Raw genomic sequence first — 22658 nt, 5'->3', positions numbered from 1 at the left:
TCCTGATAATGTTTATGCTTACATAAAGAAGACATAGTTATTATGAAGGTGGAATTGGTTTTTGTACCATTTTCCTTTTGTGTGTAACTTCTGAAGGTATTTGGGATCCATCATTTATATGTCAATGAGAGTTTTCTATGTCTTTCCTGATATTAAACCTGTCATTTTTTCTTTAACATGTCTAATCTCTTGTATACCTGGCTTTCTAATCTTCAATGATGCAAACAATTTTGCTTCAAGAACTTGCACTTACCTAATTCCTAGTAAGACAGTCTTAGAATCTTCTATGGTGAAAGATGCCTATTGGTGGTTAGTTTTTTCGCCAGAAGGTTGCATTGGAAGGTACAAGCATACATGATATTGGTAAAACTAGCAAGCACCATATTTTTTTGAAAATGATGGCATATATACTATGTGGGCAGTATTTTCTTTACAAAAATGAGCCTTTCTATGCTTTACAAGGCCTCCCAAGTTGCAAAATGGATTCAGCACCCTCTACAAGAAACTCTTAACGTCAAAATTATAAGTTGTCTGATCTTATCTGCAACAAGAATGACGAGCACTATGTTCAGTTTGGAGCCTGTCCCTAAGCTTATCTAGACTTATCCTTTATCTTCATTGCCTTCTATTTGCTTATTATCTTTGTTTTTGCTCGAACCTGCATTTGAGAAGCTTGTGTTGTTGTCTCAAGTTAATGTTTAAGTTTTCTTTCCTTACTGCAGTGCATTAGAATTCAACTTGTGGTGCTGCTGAAAATATTGGAACTGCTGCAAAACCTAATGGCATAATGCATAAACCTGTACGTGCTGATAGACCCAATGCATTCAGTAATAACAGCTCATCTGTTCTCTCTTGCATACAAATAGCAGTTGATATTCCTTCTCAAACAGCAGGTCCATCCACGTTTGAGCTCCCGGACTACGCTCTTGTTGGGCGTGGGCGTGAAGGTGGTGTTAGAGTGGGTGAAAGTCCCACATTGTTGGGGAGTGAACTATCGGTCTTCTTATATGGACTTGAGCAATCCTCCTCTCATGTGCTAGCTTTTGGGGTTAAGTTAGGCCCAAGATCCTTTCTTTACTCAATCAACCATTTTTTCTTACATTGGAAATGGACAGAGCAGTTGTAGAGAATGTTTTCAACCTGAAGGGGATCAGGTGGGTAGAGCCTGGGAGCATTAAAAAAGTACTAAGCAGCTGGAACGGGGATGTAAATGTAATAAAGGAGGAGAGATGGAAAATTGTTCAACATGTATATGGTGGACAGTTTGGACAGAAAGAAACAAGGGTTGTTTTGAGGATGTCCAGAAGATCAACATGAATAGTTTAGCACTTCTTTATTTTTGGTGTAAACACGATGATTAGCTCTAATAGAAGACATCATTGATGTGCTAGACTGTTTATAGGCAATAGAAAGACAGAGTAAGATGTAATACTTTTTGAAGGGGGACATCATGCTTGTTGGCTAGGTATTTGAACAAAGATGGGAAGAGCTCTATATAAAGGACATGGATGACTAATATGACAACTCTTTTTTTGGATGGAACATAATTTTTGTTATAAGATATGGAAGATATGAAGATATGAAGATAGGCCAAAATGTTCTCAACTAACAGACTTTTAAAATTAAGAGCCAAAGAACGCTAAACAACGGGTGTAACTCAAATCTATTTGAATAAAAGGAATGCTAACTTTGAGAGAACAAAACACACTCTCCAGTAGTTCAGTAAAAACAGTAGATATTAAAATCGCACTGCTAAGAAAATTAATTTAAATGCTGCTTTAGATTAGAAAGTCACCTTATTATATTATGTGTTTAGTGGGTTCTCATTTATACTGCTCATCATATTTTCTGCACTATCTTTTCAACATTTTCTCTGAAGTCTATAATTTACTCTTCTTCACTTTGAACTTGGGCTCTGCAGGGCTCTACATCTTAGACTTCTATATGTTGGTTCACTTGTAGTACTTCTTGTGTATTCTATCCTGTATGGTCTGACAGCAAAGGAATCAAACTGGCTTGGGGCTACAACATCAGCTGCCGTGATAATCCTTGGTAGTTCATTTCCTACATATATCTGTCTCCTTTTCTGACTCGTATTGTGAAATAATTTCTTATTTCCTTGTGTTAAGTGATGAATTCACTAGCTTTTCATTCAACCAGATTGGAACTTGGGAGCTTGTTTGTATGGTTTTAAGCTTCTGAAAAGTCGAGTCGTCGTACTTTTTGTTGCCGGTATATCTCGGGTGTTCCTGATCTATTTTGGAGTTCATTACTGGTTTGTTGTTAACCCATGCTAATTCATTTTCTTCCATAATCAAGTGTTCTTATACTTGTGGCATATGCATCCCTTTTAATATTATTTGTTGAATAGAAACTTCTAATCTTTTGTTATAAAAAAAAATCTTCTAATCTCTTACTGCAACAATTTTGTTTCAAGTACTTTGGACATTGTATCAGTTATGCAGTTGTAGTATCTGTGCTGTTGGGTGCTGCTGTTACATGGCATTTATCAGTTACGGAACCATTAGCAGCTAGACGAGATGCCTTGCAGAGCACAGTTATCTGCCTTAGAGAAGGTTTCCATAGAAAAGACCAAAATAGCTCCGCAAGCTCTTCTGAAGAGTGTGGCTCAGGTATCAAACGTAGTAGTAGTGCTAATGCTGGTCATCTTGGTAATGCAACTGTGCCTTACACTGGTGATGGAAGTACCTAGAATAACATTGAGGGGATTAATAGTGATAAGAGGATAGACAGTGGAAGACCAAGTCTAGCTCTACGCAGTAGTTCCTATCGTTCAGTTGTTCAAGAGCCTGAAGTAGGATCATCATATGTTGATAGAAATTTAGAGCATAATAGTTCATTGGTTGTTTGTTCTAGCAGTGGCCTTGAAAGCCAAGGCGGTGATTCTAGTACATCTACTTCTGCAGACCAACAGATACTAGACTTGAATTTGGCACTTGCATTTTAAGAAAAGTTGAGTGATCCCAGGATTACATCTATGTTAAAGCAGAAAGGAAGACACACTAATCATGAATTAGCTAATTTATTGTAAGATAAAGGGCTTGATCCTAATTTTGTATTGATGCTGAGGAGAATGGATTAGTCCCAATGATTCTAGCCTTATTGTAGAGAAGTAGTTTGGACGCTGATCGAGAACATTGCGATAGTAATCCTCCTGTCACTAATTCAAATGATGTTAAGGATGTGTTACCTAATCATATTTCATTCTCGGAAGAACATAGACTCCAAGGATTAGGAAAGTGGCTTCAACGTTGTAGATTAATGTTGCATCATATAGCAGGAACTCCAGAGCGAGCATGGCTTCTTTTAAGATTAATTTTCATTCTTGAAACCGTCGTTGTGGCTATCTTCCGAGCATAGACAATAAAACTTTTGAATGCTAAACACCAACAGGTAAGAAATGCATTAGTACTTTTAAAGTTCAGTTTAGTGTATTTGGAGTACGGTGCAACTAAAATGTACTCCATATGGTTGTATTTTCCATTTTCTAACAAAATTTTGTAACACCCCGCATTTCGGACGAGAACGAAAATCATCATTTTCTTCACGTAAAGGTTACAAAATCCATAAATCCAATGCAAGTTTAGTATGTTAATAAATTATGTAGTGTGGAAACCTATTTGAGCATGAATTGAGATCATAGAGGTAGCCAAGCTCAAGGACAAGTTGAAAGTTTTCCTATCGTTCAAATTTTAGTGAGTGTTGAAACTTAGGTCAACTTCAATCGACCATTAATCTTCGTATATATTGAATTAGAGTGCCTACTATATATCAAATGAAAGTTATTTGAATTATCTTTCCAACGATACCAATTTCGCAAAATTCCGACACCTGAGGAAGAAGTTATGGCTTTGCAAAATGGAGTGTGTCGTGCAGCATAAGGTGTGCGACGCATACCCTAACTTATTCCATAAGGTGTGCAACGCACAACCTAATATGTGCGATAAAGAGTGCGCCGCACAACCTATATTATCTAATAAGGTTTGCGCCACATATATAATTACTCAAGTGACTTAAACACTTTATTTTTGGGGCAAAATGGTTCTTTTCCCACCCTTATTTAGCCATAAACACGTAATTCAGTTCCCAAAATACCCCAAAATACACCTTCATTCATCAAAATTTCTCAAGAACTCTCCTTAGGGTTTCAAAATAAAAACTCAAGCAACTCAAGATTCAACCGTGAGTTTTTGAAACTAATTGCATCTTTGGAATCCCCAGAACGTAGGCTTCAAGAAGCACCTATCATATTTGCATATAGAGGTACGTGGGGTTATCTCAAAAATCTCATGAGCTTAAAAATTCATGTTTTAAAAATTGGGGTTTTGAAATTATGAATATAATCCCGTTTTAAACGTTTTATGATATTGATTTGGTCTTTAGGCCTATTGCCGAAGTGGTTTGATATATGATATATGTATATGCATGTATTCCAAAAAGATGTTAACTTGAGGGCATGAATTAAATGAAATCCCTCTTTTTATATGATCTTATTTTAAATTCTCATATGATGTGAAATGTTTGAAATCATCTTGACAAGTGTGACATGAAATATTTTGAAGATGGTTATGGTTTTGACTTGCAATGAGAGGGTTGTTATGTTGAAATATGATGAATATAATGGTTGCATGAAAGAATGATATGATATTGATGGCTTGCAAGTCGGGTATGACGATACCCTACAGAATAAGCTATGTGATTGAATTAAATGGAGTTTGATGCATTGATTTTAAATGAGATAGGTGGGTGCCCGAAGAAGGCGTTTGAGTATAAGGGCTCATCGCTGGAAACCATGTTTGCCGACATGGGGATTTGGTACCCTGCTTTGTGATCTTGTGTACTTGACTTTATGTCATTCCCTAATTGGGACTATGGTTAGGAGCCTAGGCTACGTGATCTTGGGAACTACTATACTTTATTGGGTCGAGACACCCTGCTGTGTGATCTTATGTGTCTTCCCCTCACATACACTCTAATCTCGGCAGCAACTGAGATTTGAAAGTTGGTGTAAATGTTATATGTAGGGTATTCCACCTAGCCCAGCTGCATTACATTGTTGTTGAAAACTATTATATTATGCCCATATATTTTCAAATGACTTGATATGGAACTGCTTTATAATGGCTCTCACCTATATTTGGAAAAAAACATTATATTTTGTTTTTGGTTTCTTTGCGTACTAGTACTTTTGTATTGAACCCCTTCCTTTCTAGGTTTGGAGGCATAGTTTAGGGGTCCAGATAACTAGTAGATCTCTTCCGACAGATTTGCAGAATCAAGTGGTGAGCCTTCTATATTTCGGAAGGCCTGATGTCTGTCAGTTCATTTATCATTTGGTAGTTTTGGGTCTACTGGGGCCTTGTCCTAGTTTTCAGATAGTAATTTGTTTCAGTCATGTATTAGAGATTTCGCAGGCGGTTGTTCAGATGTCCACATATGTTGTGGGACATTATTTCCCCTTTGTCAATATATGTTGTAGGACATTTTTTTAGTAGTGATAGATGATTGGTACAGGACTATATGCTTGAATTTAATGTAGAATGTGGTGGTAAAAATAGTGGCATAAGATTAATGATGTATGTTTTGTGGGAAAAAATTAGTAGGCTTGATGTGTTAAAATAGTACGTGCTAATGAGTTATGATAAGGAAGACCATAAGGTCAAGATCAATTATTTGTTGTTCAGAAGTTCTAGTGTACTAGTGTTTCTTGATGTCTATTTCATGTTATCCAAGTGAGAATCATGCATAAGGCTGGGTTGTAAAATCATGTTTAACACTAGACATTAAGTTTTGAACAATTGATGTCCATGAAGGTGGATGTGATGATTTCTTGGTTAATGATACTAGTTTTATGGAAGTAATCTCATAGGCTTGAACGATATATGCAAGTGCTTAAGTTTGTTTGATTCGTAGTGAAGTATGATGTTGCATATATAATGTAGAAGTATGCCCAACGTGATCTGAGGTTTCGGTATTTTCTAAGACTATTACACGTTTTGTGTGACGAGTGGTACCGTTGAGTTGCTAGGTGGAGAAAGACTAGTTAGATGGTATATGGTGTTTTAAATAGCCAAGTAAAAGAGTTTTGATTGATAGTGTTGACCCTTTTATATGATCTTGATTCTCATAGTAGAGAGATGTAAGTTTGGAGTCGCGATATTGGTAGGCTATGTCGGAAGTAGTATGATTCATTGAAGGCTTGGTGATATCAATGTTGAGTGATAGGTTCTAAGTTTGAGTTTTTAAAGGTTGAACTAATAGAAATAAGAGTTAAAGCACTAGAGGGTATGCACTCCAACTATGGGGGATACCCATGAAGACCCGAAGTTAGTAAGTATGCAAGTATTATATGATGACTACTGGGTCTATAGAATGATAAAGTGCATCTCAGAAGGTAGTATTAACAGTGGGGTTTCCACTTTCAAGTGTAGTCATTCGGGTTAAGTTCCATGATATACATGTATAGTAGTTTTCCAGACCCCAGAGTACAGTGAGTGTACTTCAGTTTAGAGTCTAGTAAGGGATCTCCCAAACTTAATATGATAGCTTGAAGCTAAGGGGGAAATGATAGAGCGAATAACCAAGTTAGGCTTTTAGATTCTAGTAGTGATGTCAGTATGGCATAGAACATCAGAAGGGAAGAGTGAGGCTCAACCCATTCCGGTCTCAGAATTTTTCAGTTAGCCTGATACCTACTCATACCTCACGTTTTAGTTCCATGATCATAGTTTTGCATTAACAGACGTGCTTCTTTACACCCGAAGAAAAGATACTTAGGCCATCAGTATCTGTTAAACCCAAGCCATAAGGTAAAGATGCTTCTCATTTTGTCCATTCTCGTCAAACGCTGTGATAGGTCATCTATTTCCTATCTCTCTTTATTCTCGTTTCAAGCTTTCTGTTTATAAGATGAAGAAAAGGGTTTCATGTTACTATGTGGTTTGGCTTCAAAATTCTTGCCTTGTCTTTCAAATTAAATTTGGGAGTTGCGCATGGATACAAGCTTTCAGCATTGATTGGAAAATTAACTAAATATGATTGAAAAGTAGCTATATTCTGATTTCATCTGTTCTTCCTTGCATAGATATTGGTTGAGAAGCCTCCTATACCTCGTCTGCCTGGTCCTGCTCCTGGTTCTATTCCATCCATGTCACTGCAGGTAAAGTTGTGGAGGCTTGGGGGAGGGATAAATGACTTTTGAATGTAGAGACATTATGATAACTATTTTCCCCACATCTTTAGCAGTTCCAGCCTATGCTTCCAGTCCAGCAGGCACAACCTTATGGTTCCGGGCCATCTCAATAATTTCTGCAACTTGGACCTGCAAATGTTGCGATGTCTCAACCTTCTCAAATCCAATTTCCTCAACCTATGCAACAGGTTACTGGTATCCCTGTAGTAGGAATGTATAGTATGCCTCAGGGACCACCTATTCCCCATGATTTTCAGCAAAATCTTCCGATGTCAAATAACCACATGCTTGGTTCTGGTGGGCCAAATTTACCTCTTTCTTCATCATATAATGTAAGACCTTGGGAAGATCTTTTGTGGTTATAGTCAATCAGTTTTCGATGTTTCATTCATATATTGATGAAATACATTTTGTTATCGTCTTTAACAGCAGGTAAATGCAGATTCTTCTGGCTCCCAGTATCAGACACAGATAAATAATCATAGGTTTCCATCAGGGGTACAACCCTGGATGCCAATAAGTAATCATAATGTGAATTTTGCGACAACTATGCAGAAGACTGGAGAATTAGCAGCTCCCTTGGTTGTTCTGGTGAGAATTCAATGTGTTTTATTGTACCCATTTTGCATAAATATTGTCAACAAGTATGCTTAAGTTAATGGGTTAATGGGTCTGTGTTGACTGAGAGAGTCAACATTTGAATTCTATGATAGTTTTTTGTAAGAAAATTAAGATTCCAGTGAACAAAAAAGGTGTAAAACCACGGTATACAAGAAAAGGAGCTCTGCAAAAATATCATCTTCATTCAGATCCAATCTTTTTACCACTTTGTGTTCTCCAGACAGAAGAAAGAGCATGCCGATTTGGCTTTCCAGAATTCTTGCTTTTGGATTATATTCACATAGGTTACTCGTATGAATAGGTTAATGTCTGCATCACAAACACTTAATGTCATGTCTATGAACAAGTGGTGGATATGTTGGCCCCCATCACTGCCAATAAATCCCTCAAGTATCCACATCTAGTGCTTTGTACATCATTTTGCTTCCATTAGCACTGGAGATAATAGGCCCCTTTGTTTCAGTCCTCTTTGTCAAAGTTATCATATGGGCTGCCGTTCACCGCTACCAAATTCTACCTGACTGTTGATCAGCAGAACTTGATACACCTCTACCGATAACTTCATTTTGACCCCATTTCTCTATTATCATACATATTTTACATGTGGCTAAATGCTAGTAGGTATTGCTATTTTCAGCATCTTTTGATGATCAGTAGGCCAATTATGGTTGCTAATGTTGTCATATTTCCTATGGCTTTATTACTCCAACCAATTAATAACATTCTTACAATTCTTGAATTGATTTTTAGATACTATTATAATAGAAGGACAAGAATCTCTACCTGGGAGAAACCTCGAGAGCTGATGACAGAAATGGAGGTGAGGTCTCGTGTCATCGAGATTTTTATGGGTAGTTTTATCCAGTTTCCTGTGCGTATCAATGAAAAAAGAAGTACACAATTCTTTTTCTATGAAGCTTCGTAGAACCACTTTTTCTTTCCTAAGTATATGTGATTTCTGTTGAAAGTTTGTTTAGCGAGCAGATTTCCTCGATCTTACTATACTATGTAGGCTTCATTTAGGATTTGTATTGGCTTTTTATTTCCAATATAGTTCTAAAAGATTTTATATTTAACACTATTGTTCTAAAAAATGTGTTTAAGTATACACGGCAGGATTATATTTGGTCTATTTTAAACAATTTTATTTACTTTCTGATTAATGTAATGTTATTGTAACTCTATGGCGATATGGAGAGAGTAAACTTGATATAATATTGCGGTTCACACTTCTCATTCTGGTTTACAGAATAATAGTTTGGCTGGTTGCATACTTGCACCCAAGAGTGTGACCTAGTTGTCAATGAAGTAGATTGAGAACCATGAGGTCTCAGGTTTAATTTCCAACAGAGATAAAAACACTAGGTGATTTCTTACCGTCTGTCCAAGCCTTGATGGATAGAGTTACCCAGTATCTATGCTGGTGGGAGGTAGCAGTACCTGGTGTAACTAGTCAAGGTGCAAGCTGGCCCAAACACGACGGTTATCAAAGAAAGTTTGGCTGGTTGTGAGGGACAAGTATTAAGGGACCAACAACTAGAGCTGTAAGGAAGTTTGAACATTTTTATTCTTTTCTTTTCGAGATAAACAATTTTTTTTTTGGAGATATTACTTTGCATTCGTCAGCGTTAAGGTTATGCTAGCAGTCCAAAAAAAAAAATGAAAAATAATGAAAATAATACGAGGATTTGAAGAGATCTACTACCTGTTATGCATTCTGTACACATTGGCCCTTAAACAATAAACAAAAATCTACAATGCTATTCCATTTAACTTTCTGAATGGAATTATATTTATCTTCAAAATTCCTTCAACTTTTCTCGCTCCATATAGTCCACCAAATACAAGGAAGGATTGTTCTCCCCCATTTCTTCTAACTTTTGCTAATCCCCTTTAATCCAACAGCTCAACAGATTGTTGTGTGTCCTTTGATAGTCCACTTTACTTCAACTCAATAGATCTGTTTTGGCATGGTCCACTTTACTTCTATTAAACTAAAGGTGTCACATGGGCGGGGCTGGCTAGATTTGGGCTGATCAAAGAGGTCTGAGTTAATAAATGGGCGGGTTATCCACCCGCCCTAAAGCTACTTGGGCTGAAATGGGTTGGGTTGAAATGCTCTAAAATGCGGGTCATAGCCCAACCCACCCAATTTGAACTCAGATTTAATTGCTTTATTTGTTATTTTATAAACTTTTAGTTCTTGAAAATTTTTTTTTTTTTTTTTTAACTTTGTAACTTTGTATTATATCAAACAGCACATGGGTTGTACTGAAACCTTTATATACAAGAGTACTCCTAAATCGACTGTTCTATATCTAAATTTAGTCTAGAACATCAATTATCGAGGCAGTATCATTAGAGTATAGTTGATTACACCAAAAACATAAAAGCAAAATACAGTTGAGTTTAACCTTCTGCACACTATTCTCTATGCTTTCAAAATATCTAGAATTCCTTTCTTTCCATATAGCCCACCATATAGCACCAGGGATAATTCTCCATCTACCTCTGTCCTTCGCATGTACACCTACTTCTCCCAGCACATTAAAGTCTCAGATACTTTCCTAGGCATTGTCCTGGAAATGACTTTTAGTCTTAAGACTATTCTCCAAAGTTGTTGGGTGTACTTACAATGTAGACATACATGGTTAAACGTCTCTAAAGTTTATCCACAGAGGAAACATCTGGAGCACAAGGTTTTCCCTTTCTTCATGACATTATCTTGTGTAAGAACTACTTCCTTGGTTAGTAACCACACAAAGACAAAGCACGACACTGTGTGAGGTAACCTACTTTTCTATATTTTCTTCCATGTCCATCTTGGATTCGGGTGATTTATTTGGTTCATCATCTTGTAGGCTTTGTTGACACTGGACATTCCTTTTTCATTTCCCATCCACCATAGTATGTCCTTCACTGTCTGCAGTCCATTGAATAAGCCTACGGTATTAAAAAATTCAACTACTCTCATTACCTCCCGGTCATTAAGTTGCCTTCTGAAATTGAAGTTCCACCTATGTGGTGTCCATAATTCTGCTATAGTCCTCTATTGAAACAATACCAAGTTGTAGATATCTGGAAAAGTCACTTCCATATTCCCATCCTCATGTCAATTATCCTTCCAGAACCTAGTCTTGTTTCCATCCATCACTTTAACCTTTGAGTTGCTTTTAACTTCATTCCACTAGTGTCTAATAGATCTAATAGATCTCTAGAGGCTAACTCCGTATGGTGTGGTCACTTCTTTAGTTATCCATCTATCTTCTTCAGGATATTTAGCCCTAATCACTTTCCTCCATAGCAGCTGGTTATTGTTTTCATATTTCCACAACCATTTCAACATGAGAGCCTTACTTTGAATTTTTAGGTTCTTTATCCCCAACCCTCTATTCTTCTTGTAAATTGTCCACCATAGAGAGCACTACCACTTTTTCTCGCATATCTTTGTTCCTTATTCTATCTCTCCTATGCTCACACACCAATCTCAACATCCTCATTTCTGCTACGTTTATCTTTCGAACATGCGAGCTCTTGACCAGCTAAACACTCTGCCCCATGCAAGATAGCTAGTATAACAACCATTTTATAAATTTACCTTTATGTTTATTTTAACAAAATTCTTATACATGGCATGCTAGTTGCTAGCTCTTTTGCAAGAGCTAATTGGGACAAAAAACACATGTTCAGAAATTTATTCATCGAAAAAAAGCATAACTGTAGTTTATGATTTTCAAACGTGTCCAAATGGAGAAACAATTATGGAAGGGCTGTGTTGGGTATGGAACATAGAACCTCAGTGTAGGATTTGAACACCCTTACTATCATACTCAGTCTTATTTTTTGTGGCAAGGTTGTTCATAAAAAAATACTTAGAAATGACACAATTTAACCTATATATATATATACAAAATGTGATTATCAGGCGAATGTTATTCAGTTGATCACCCTTGGATAGCTGTAGCTCGAACGCAGCTTGGCAATGTTTCCACCTTGCTTGTAGTTATATTCTACACAGTAAATTCTAGTCCTTTTCCATGTGGGACATTATATCATTCATATTCTAACACTTCCATCTAGTATTGTACTGCTGGAAGTTACTGAATTCTACTCTCAGGGTACTGTTTATGTTCTATTTTTTGACTTGACCTGCTTTTATGTTGTTTTCATTGGGACAGAGGGCAGACACATTAACTGACCGGAGAAAATTTACAAGTCCTGAGGGAAGAAAATGTGTAACTTATATATTTTTTTGGCCTCTTTCCAATTGTTCTTCTACAGTGGGTACTTTTGTGTGTTACTTGTGCATAATGCTGATTTCTTTGTTTGTTTTCTGTAGGTATTACTACAAGAAGGTTACTAGAACGTCCAAATGGAGAATGCCTGATGAAGTCAAGGTGATGTTATATTTAAATCCAATATGGGTTTATTTCGTGCTTTAAATAGCATGATAAGAAGGGATTGTTATATGCTTTAAATAGCATGATAAGAAGGGATAATATTCTGTTTTCTCGGATGCTCTAGTTCTCATAAAATCTTTATGCATTCACAGTTGCTAGCATGATAAGAAGGGGCAATATTCTGTTTTCTTGGAAACTCTATTCTTATAAAGTTCAATTATTTATAAATTCACAGTTGGCACGTAAAAAGGACACCATTTCGCACGCTTCTGATTTTGGATCCATTTCTGTTGTTAAAACATCATCCCGGGTGCAGATGGTTTATTAGTCTTGGCACACGGTACTAAATCAAGCCCAATTGCTATGTCACCAGCTGCTAACTTACCAACTATTGTGGCTTCAGAATCATCAAGTTTATCTGGTAAGGTTTCTATTCCGATGATTGAAACAGTCAAAATGAAGAATTCTTCAGAACTTACTTCGCCAGCTGTTGCTAATTCGGAGAAAATTGGAATAGCAGTAACCTTGGGAAATTTTGTCGCGCCACCGGTGTATGTTTTCAAATTTATATGTTATAAATTTGCCTCTGGTTTGCGTTGCTTCTTATTTGGAATTCAATTTTTCTGTAGTTCTGAGACTACTACAACTTAAGATGCAGTAGTGTATGGTGATGGATTTTCTTCGGAGAATAGAAAGGTACTTTGTCCTTCTCAAATACTTATGAGATTAGTTAATTACTACTGGTTACTGGTTAAAACACCAAGAAAGCTTTTCGTAGCTGTTATGCTAGATGTTGATCCAACAATTTTGTAGTGCAGTTGTTAGTCAACTGCTAACAGGTAAAGAATATGCTACAAATTCCAATGAGGTTTGATTTTTCCCTTTGTGCTTGATGTTGTGCCTAAAATGTAGAATGTCCAGTAAGATGCTGCAATAACTGAAATCAGAGGTGCTACTCCATCAGATGAGAAAACAGTCGAGCTGGGACCATTAGTTTATGAGAGCAAAGCGGTATAGTTGATTATTGCTTTTTCCCTTGTTTAATGTATGTTCTTGAAATTTCTCTTATTTCTATTTTAAGTATCTGATTTTATTTAGGAGGCAAAGAATGCATTCAAAACTCTTTTGGAATCTGCAAATATTGGGTCTGATTGCACGTAGGATCAGGTTTATTACTTGACTATTTTGTGCGTACCAAACAATTGAGGGAGATCATTTGACATGAATTGTATTTGTCAGGCCATGAGAGCAGTAATTAATGACCGGAGATATGGAGCTCTAAAATCCCTTTGTGAGTGGAAGCAAGCTTTTAATGAGGTATCTCTCCAAGTCGGCATTGGAATGGGTTAATTGCTGCTTCAATATTTCAGCATACTGTATTGCAAAAAGATAGATTGTGTTTGATATCCAATTGTTCCATGTTTGGTTGACTTAAAAATTTTGGAAAATATTTTCCAAATCAACTTATTCTCCTTAAATTTAAGGAAAATGAATTCCCTTCAAAATGTAGGAAAAACATTTTCCAAAACTCTCTTTCAATCTCACTCTTAAGTTGAAATGTTTGTACAACTCTCAAATGTATTTTCTGAAAAATATTTTTTTATTCACCAACCAAACACTAGAAAACATTTTTTGAAAAATGTTTTCCTTTCATCAACCAAACATAAGAAAACAAGTAAGAAACCAACTTGTTTTCTAGGAAAACATTTTCCTTCATACCAAACACACCCAAGGTCTATAGTGATCATTTTGAAGTTGTGTGTCTGTTCTAGTATCTGAGCCAAAAGAAAAAACTGGAAGCTGAAGAGAGGTGTGTTAAACAGAAAAAAGCTCGGGAAGATTTCAGGATAATGTTAGAAGTAAGTGAAATTTTCTTTTGTGGTTGTCTTCCATTTGATAAATCATGATATTCACATTACCAGTTTCAAAAATAAAAAAGATATTATCATAATATTCATGATGTGTTAGAGACTGGTATTTGACTTGTTCAGAAGAAGAAGTGGTATTTTTCACAATAATGTCCGTTGTTCTCAATCTTACAGGATTGCAAGGAGCTGTCACCATCGTCAAGATGGAGGTTTGTCTTTCACTTGTAATGTTAAGTTGTCTGCTGCTTGTTTTCTAATCTTGGTCACTATTTGTATGTGTTTTGGGACCTTGAAGTTGATCCATTTCTTGTGTAAGTTCCATTTGATCCACTGACTATTTGCTATTGATTATTCAGTAAGGAAATCTCCATATTCGAACATATTCGAACATGATGAGCGTTTTAAAGCTGTTGAGCGAGCTAAAGACTGTGAGGACCTTTTTGAAGATTATGTGGAGGAACTTGAGAAAAAGGTGAAGCTCCTTTTGCAGAACCTTCTTGTAAGTTTCTATATGTTAAAAACTAAGTGTTCGGACTGTAGTTTCCTTATATGGTCTTTGGCTCCTCACAAATTGAGTTAGACTTTCATTTGAGCTAGAAACAAGGTCCAATTTCTTAAACATGGTATTAGAGGCAGATCTATCTTGATGTTAGACTATTAGATGTTGGCCAACCAAGGTTAACTGATGCTACAAATGTCTAGTCTTGGTGTGCGATTAGTGTATGAGAATCCCACACTAGTAAGGTGTATGTGCTGTAGTTTCCTTATATGATCAAGGACAATCTTCACCACCTGACCTAGTTTTCGAAGTTGAGTTAGGCACTGGTCCACTTGATTAACAACAGTCATTCCATTCCTTTCCTTTGCAGGATGTCTTTTAGTTTGTTCCCTTTTTTTATTTTGCTTAAAGAGTAGAAAGAAGGAATGTTGTAGATATTCAACTTAAAATCTTGTGTTCTTTGAATACATTTTTAATGGCTTCTCAAGGGTACAACATTTAAATTTGTTCACCATTGAATTCCAATTTAAACAGACTTCCATGTATTGTATGTAATTTTTCTTGAAACTTGAAACTATGATATGCTTCTTCCTCTCCCCCCTCCGTTGTAAAATAGAAAAAGTTTTTCAATACTTTCATGCAAGTGTAGTTAAAGTCTCTTTGTAAATATTGTCTTCTTTATAGAGAAATTTTATTTTTTTTACTTTGTACTGGATTTTATTAGGAGCATGAGAAGGCATTGGAGGAGCAGAAGCGCAATAGAGTGGAGTACTTAGAATTTTTAAAATCCTGTGACTTTATTAAGGTATTTGTTCTAGTGGAATTAGCATCAGTTCCTAGATTATGTTTTTCTATTTCCAGGAGATAGAACTTCTATAGTTCCACTGTTGCTGAGTTCTTTTGTTCAGGCCAGTAGCCAGTGGCGGAAAGTTCAGGACCGCTTGGAAAATGATGAAAGATGCTCCCGCCTTGACAAAATTGATCGTTTGGAGATTTTCCAGGTACAACTCATTTTTCTAATACATCATAAATAACTTTTTCCAAACATCTCATTTGTACACCTCTGTTTTAAAGTTATGTTGCAACCTTTTCTGTTTTAGGAATATATATGTGATTTAGAGAGCAAAGAGGAGGAGCAAAGGAAACTACGGATGGTATATTGCTTATTAGACTCGGGGGTTAAAATTAAATTTATGTTTGGAGACTTTGATTTATCTCTTTCTCACTGGGCATACACCATTGATTCAAATAGGAAGAATTGAGGAAAGCTGAACGTAAAAATTATGATGAGTTTCGAAAACTGATGGAAGAGCATGTTGCTGCGGGAATACTTAATGCAAAAACTAACTGGCGTGATTATTGCATCAAAGTTAGTTTTTCTTTCTTGTGTTCAGTGAGTGATTACCTTCATGAGTTCCCTTTTTGTCTTTTTGATTTTTTCATCCAATAATTTCCTTCTTTATTTTGTTCTTGCAGATTAAAGATTTTGCTGCATATGTAGCTGTCTCATCAAATACTTTAGAATCAATAGCAAAAGACTTATTTACAGATGTTATGGATGAGCTGGAGAAACAGGTGAAATAGGTTGATAATAGGAGTATTGAATTGTGTCAACTACATTTGTTACACTAAGCCATATTTATAGACTTTACACTACAATCCCTTTTCATTTGCTTTCACTTAATGAAGGTCTGAATCTTAATGGTTAAGATATCAGCCCATTAAGTGTTTTTTTTTTAAAAGATTCAACCTATTACTAATACATCTTAATGAATCAGATGTTAAACAAAGTCTGAAAATCATTTAGATCCTCACTAAAAAGTTCAATTAATTAGGTAAAAAAGAAAGTTAGTGCATTACTATGTGGAAATATACTGGATTTGTTGTTGTTATTGTTGTTGTGCATTAAAGAATAGAACATACTTGGTAGGATAAAAGCATGAGATTGACATTTGAGAGTTACCCCTCTGCTTGCTTTTTTTTAAATAACATATATTTTGTTGAGATAAGAACAATGACTGGTTGTTCCTATTAACATCTGTATTGTTTCTCTTTATGCCAATTAGTTTCCTCTTTTTTTACTAGATAGTAGGTATTTAGGCTGATAGGAATGGTATTGTTGCAAACTTTTAAGTTAGGGGTTCCATGCTTTTAATTTAGTATAGATATAGATGATTCTTTCAATCTAGCAAAGCTGTATTAAATGCTACTTCACGGACAATTGTAATTGACTTCTCCTCCGTTGAATGCTGTTAATGGTTATATTACCTTAATTGTTATAGTTTCTCGAGTAGAACAACTCTGAGAAGTGATGATCAAACTTCCATGTTTTCACGTAGTTTCTTTGGCTTTCGAGGACTCCTTTAAAGTATCACACAACCATACCATTGTGTTTCAGCTAAGACTGCATTTGTTTTTATTAATATTCATATATTTGAATCATTTTGAATGCACATCTGAACGGTTAAGATATTATCTCTAGATCTGAAAACTAAATGATTAAGGTTGGGTGTTTCTCAATATCTGAATGTGTAAAATTTATTTATTTCTAAATATAATATAATTATATATTAGAAAGTTTTTTAATTTAATGCAATTAAATTATTATTTGATTAAAAAAAGAAACATTTATGTTTGTTAGTGATAGTGGAGATGGTTTGTAATGGTGGTGGTGGTTGTAATAAATTAATTGATGTTAGTGATTAGCAATGTTGGTGATGATAGTTGTGATAGTAGAGATAGATGGCATTGTAGTAACTGTCATGATATTGGCGATTAGTAGTGGTAGTGGTGGTTGTGATGTGAAGTTGGTTAATGTTAGTAGTTGGAGGTGTTGATCGTGGTGAAGGAAAACTATATGCATGATGGTTAACGATGTGTTAGTGGTCATTGGAGACGCTGTTAGCTGTGATGGTAGTGGTAGAGGTGGTGACGCCGGTGACAGTGGTGGTGATGGTGTCCGAAGAATGTGTGGAAGTTGATGATCTGTTAGTGGTTGTTAGCGATGTGTGGAAGTTGATGATGTGTTGGTGGTTATTAGTGGTAGTGCTAGTTCTGATAGATGAGTTGGTTTGTAGTAGGGATCGACCGGTAGCAGTTGATGGTGGCGGCGTTGGCAGTAGGGGTGTTCATGGGTCGATATGGATTGGTTATTGGTCAAAACCATAACCAAACCAACTTAATCGGTTTTTAAATTTCTAAAACCAAACCTAACCAAACAAAACAATAACCATCTGTTTGGTTCTTATCGGTTTAGTTCGGTTTGATTCGGGTTTTTTGGTTTATAACTTTAGTTAATGATAAAATTTGAGAATTTTAAAAAACAAATCCAATCTAACATATGAGATGTCAACTGAGTGTTGTATCTCAATCTTGAAAATATGATGTCAACTGAGTGTTATACTTCGGCAAACCCATGATAACACCATATGAACGCTTTTAAAATTTTTTTTAAAAACTATATTTAATAGAATGATATGATAAACCCCAAAAGGTAAACACATAAACTTCTTGCCCAACAAGGTTCAAAAGAAAGTTAAAATTAGTGATTGTGTATAGTCTAAAGAATTTCAGCTGTAAATGTCAATATATAACAAGATATTATTTTCACAATTAGTATCATTTGTCATTCAAAATATGAAATTCATTTAAAATCTCATAATGTATTGTCAACTAGATGAAGACATATGACTGAATGTGTTACGACTAAAGTTAAATCATGATTAAAATAGAAAATGTAACAAATATTTAGATTATATTTATGAAAAACATATAAATAATTATAATATATATATGTATATTGGTTCGGTTTGGTTATTTTGTCGGTTATTTTAGAGTAAAACCAAACCAAACCAAATTAGTATCGGTTTTTTAAAATTCAAATCCAAACCAAACCTAACCAAATATAGGTTTTTTTAATCGGTGTGGTTTGGATCGCGGTTCAGTTTGGTTAAAAACTAAACCGTGAACACCCCTAGTTGGCGGTGGATATAATTAGAATAATGGAAGTTGTAGGTGTGGTAGCGGCTGGCAGTGTAGGTGGTAGTGATGTTGGTTTTGATGGTGAAAGTGGTTGGTGGTGGTGGCAAGTGATTGTGGATAGAGTAGTGGAGAATTTTATCCTACACAAGAATATCTGTAAATGATATTTAGACTTGGTTCCACATCTGAATGATTAAGACCTACTCAGACCTATTAAGAGCTAAAATCCTAAAAAAATAAATGCACTTAATGGTTTGAGGTCTGAACAGGTTCATAAATCCAATAAGTGCAAACAAATGAGACCTGAAAGTAGTTTGTCTGGTCAAGTTTCGACCATGTTTTGTCCATTTGTACCACACCCCAGTTTTGATTTAACTTCGGATGATATCGTGCAACTTAAAACCTAATTCAAAATATTGTGTTATCAACCATATAAATTGGACTAAATAAACTTAGTGCCAGAATTCGCCTCTGAAGAGGTAGTTGAGATGTAATGAAAGTAAAGGCTTAGAAAAGATTAGCCTCGGAAAAAGAACCTGAGAGCATCTCTGTTTCTCTAAATAAAGTTGCATCTCCCTCACTATGATTTTTTTTGCCGTAATACACACTTGCGCCTAACTAAACGATATATTGTTTCATCCTCTGCCCTTTCCGAAAAGAATTGAAGTTGAATGATCAAATGTTATTAGCATTTATCTCCTTGCTTGATGAAAGAGGGAGTTTACCTGGTATCCTAGCATGGTAATGATCTTGTTCGTACTCTTATTCAATGATTGAATTTGGTAATATTTTCTTGAGTTAGGATCTTGCTATGGGATGGTGAGAGTTATACATAAACTCAGATGCTTAAAATCTTTTCTTTTTCCCTTGTAAGATAAAGATGTCAACTTCTATCTTTAAAGTTTGTATTACGGTTTGTGTGCATAAATGATTCTTATTAAGTAAATATAATGAAAGCGCTGTTAACAGAGATGCTATCCATTTTTATTTATTCACTTTTTTTCTATTATCCAAACATGGGTGCTTGATTTTTCCTTCAATTTAACCTGATCAGTGCAATTAAGTTTATGTGTCAAGTGTCTTGTGATATTGTAGATGACTTTGAACAAGTGGAGAAATATTGGTATTCATGAAAGAAATTTCATCCCCATCACCCTGCTTGTAATTTATAGACTTTATGGTAACTCAAATGCATGGACAAAGCTCCATTTGGTATCCTATTTTTGTTACTTATAAGCATTCTGAATTTGTGTTACTTGTATGTTGCTTCAGTATCTTGATCACAAGTCACAAATTAAAGATGCAATTAGGATGGTCGAGGTAATCACCACTCTTCATTTTAACCTTTGTTGTGCTTCAGTTAGTACCTAATATTTTGGCTGAGCCGTCTCTACTTTCAGATTGGATTGACATCAGCCTGGACGCTTGATGATTTTAAGGTTGCAATCGACAAGTATATTAGCTCTCCGCTAATGACAGATACCAACTTAAAGGTCTAATTATGGCTAAGCACTGTATACTGTTTCACATCGACCCATGTTGAATTAAATGTTGTGAAAATTGAAGTACCCCAGTCACTAAATGGATTTCTATGTATTTGTCCCCTTTTTGTCTTTGGGACAGGTCCTGCATAAGATGAGTGGATTGAGTGCAAAAGCATTAGTAGTACTTCCATGTTATGTTTCACTGGAATTCGGTCAGTTTGTGATTGCTAAATTGGCAACTCGTAGGTAGTCAACTGTGGTTAGTGGCATTTTTATTTAGTATCAACCATAACCTATCCCACATTAAATTTGGATCTTCTTGTAATAGAGTTAATAGAAGAGTAGTGTGTCGGTTAGCAAGTAAGCCTGAAACCTTCAAGAATAAAGACGAGGACCACATTGATCAAATATTTGATGTTAGCTTTTGCTTCCAATTCTTCAGTTTTGGTACCATTTTCCTTAGTTTTTATTTCCTGGACGGCGGTGTTTAATATTACACCTACCGTACATATATTAAGTTGCTTAATTCAAAGAAATTTGCCTTGTAGTTTTCTGTTTTTACAGTTAGTGGATAAGAGTTTTACTCTACGAAACTGGTTAAACAACATAACTGGATGATATCAACGATCATTTTCTATTTTGTAATGAGGATATTCTTCATATATCATTTGGATTTTGGAGGTTATTTATGGTCATGGCGTATAATCTATGTATGTGGGAAGAGAGAATTGCAAGGGTTATCTTGTTTTGATATCTAGCAGTTAATAGGTCTAGCAGTTAGTTTTTAAATTTATGACATTTGTGATTGTTTTAGTTTTTTAATTTCTGGCATTTGTGATTGTTTCACGGTTCTGATGAAGTATGCTGCTAAATCTCTAGTTTTAATTTGTCTAGCCTCTTTGGCTATAAAATGAAATGCTCTGGATTTTTACTTTTTTATTCATAATCTCATGATTCTCATTATGTCGTAACATTGAATGTGAATTTCTTTGCTGTTATTATTTTACAGAATAATGGGTGATAAGGGCTTGCTGCTTGAAATATTTAACAAATTTGTTAATGAACTAAAACAGAAGGAGCGCAACAGTCAAGAGGATAAGGTACTTGAATTGCTACAAACCCTTATTCTTCTGCTACTTTCGGGTGGGGGTAGTAGAGATGTGATTGTGGTTGATATTGTTTTGCGGAATTTTTGACTTTTTGAGAGTCGCCACTTAATTTTGAAAAGGAATTAAGAAACCGTTAGAGAGTTACTGCAAACGATTCAAAATAGAAAAATCGTTTTAAGTTAGAGATTCTAGATAAGCAGTTCCTATTAACGTTTTAGGAAGGTATTAGGCATCTAAAATGTTCGCTAACTTGTGGTTATCCGGATTGTTTGAAAATCGTCTTTTGATTAACTTTGAAAAAGTTTATTTTTTGAAAAGAAAAGCAATTTTAGAAATATTTTGGTGTTTATACAAAACCAGTTTTTTAGCGACTTGACTAAGGATTTTACTAGGTTCGTAAAACACACGTAAAACAAGTAAGCAAATAGCTCAAGTCTCGTTCCACCTATTTTAAATTTACAACTTTGGCTTCGAGGCCCAAATGAATAAATAAATAATTCACTAAATAAACAAAAATATAAATAAGTAAATAAATAAATAATGGAAACAATGGATAAATAAATTAATAAAGAAGAAATAACGAGATTTTCAAGTCCCCTTTGCCGCTTCAAAGATGGAACTTTAACCCATTCTTCTTTCGATTCCTCGTATTCATACACCATGTGATGGATTCTTGGATTTTCTTTTGGGATTAACTCGGAAGGATAGGGCTCATTGGCCCATTTATGAAATGACAAGAGAGAAGGGGCTCATTTGAACTTCAAGGGGGGTGAATGAAAAGAAAGGAATGAAGAAATTAACATACGTCCAAGATTTTAACAATTAATAAGCTATAGCATTCCTGCTTCATTCAAATACACTCATACACGGTAAAAATGCCACAGGATCAAAAGTCTATAATGTTTGAAGAAAATGTTCATAATCAATTAAAGAAATTTCAACTACAGGAGGAAATAAAGCTTCAACAAGAAATTCTTATGGTCTTTAGCGAAATAAAGAAAATAATTTATCACTTTAATGCCACAAAAGGACCCAATTAAGCATGTCACAAAAAAAAGTTACTACTCCAGGATCATACTACATAAATGATGGATCACAAGCAACGTTCAAATTCCAGAATGCCAAACATACAAAATTAAAGACTTAATCACTTTAGGCAAGGAATATGATAGCTGAAACTTCAAGAAAAGCAAGGTTGAAATCTTAATGCCTTCGTTACCACTGAGTTAACAAACAAATGAGATTCAAACACTACATAAACCCAATTTTAGGTAATTTAATCATGAGACAAGATGCCATAAATTATGCGAACAAGAAAAGCAAGAAAGGAAAGAAACATTAGCCCGTCAAACTTTAATTTGTTCTCATGAGTCAATTACAGCAAATTGAATTAGCCATGAAGAAAACATAATTCATCCCTATGGTCCACTCTCATATTTTAAAATAACTCATATTTTAAAATAAACTTTAGAATAAAATAAGA

General features: G+C 35.2%; 1 pseudogene; it reads left to right on the top strand.

Annotated features, from left to right (window-relative positions):
- The first annotated feature begins 2540 nt into the window (after positions 1-2540).
- LOC107879296 lies at positions 2541-20275 on the top strand (annotated as a pseudogene).
- The last annotated feature ends 2383 nt before the right edge of the window (positions 20276-22658 follow it).

Source organism: Capsicum annuum, unplaced genomic scaffold (genome assembly GCF_002878395.1).
Source record: "Capsicum annuum cultivar UCD-10X-F1 unplaced genomic scaffold, UCD10Xv1.1 ctg62878, whole genome shotgun sequence".
Classification (NCBI taxonomy): domain Eukaryota; kingdom Viridiplantae; phylum Streptophyta; class Magnoliopsida; order Solanales; family Solanaceae; genus Capsicum; species Capsicum annuum.
The sequence above is the reverse complement of the archived record's forward strand: the minus strand, read 5'-3'. Positions and strand labels throughout refer to the sequence as shown.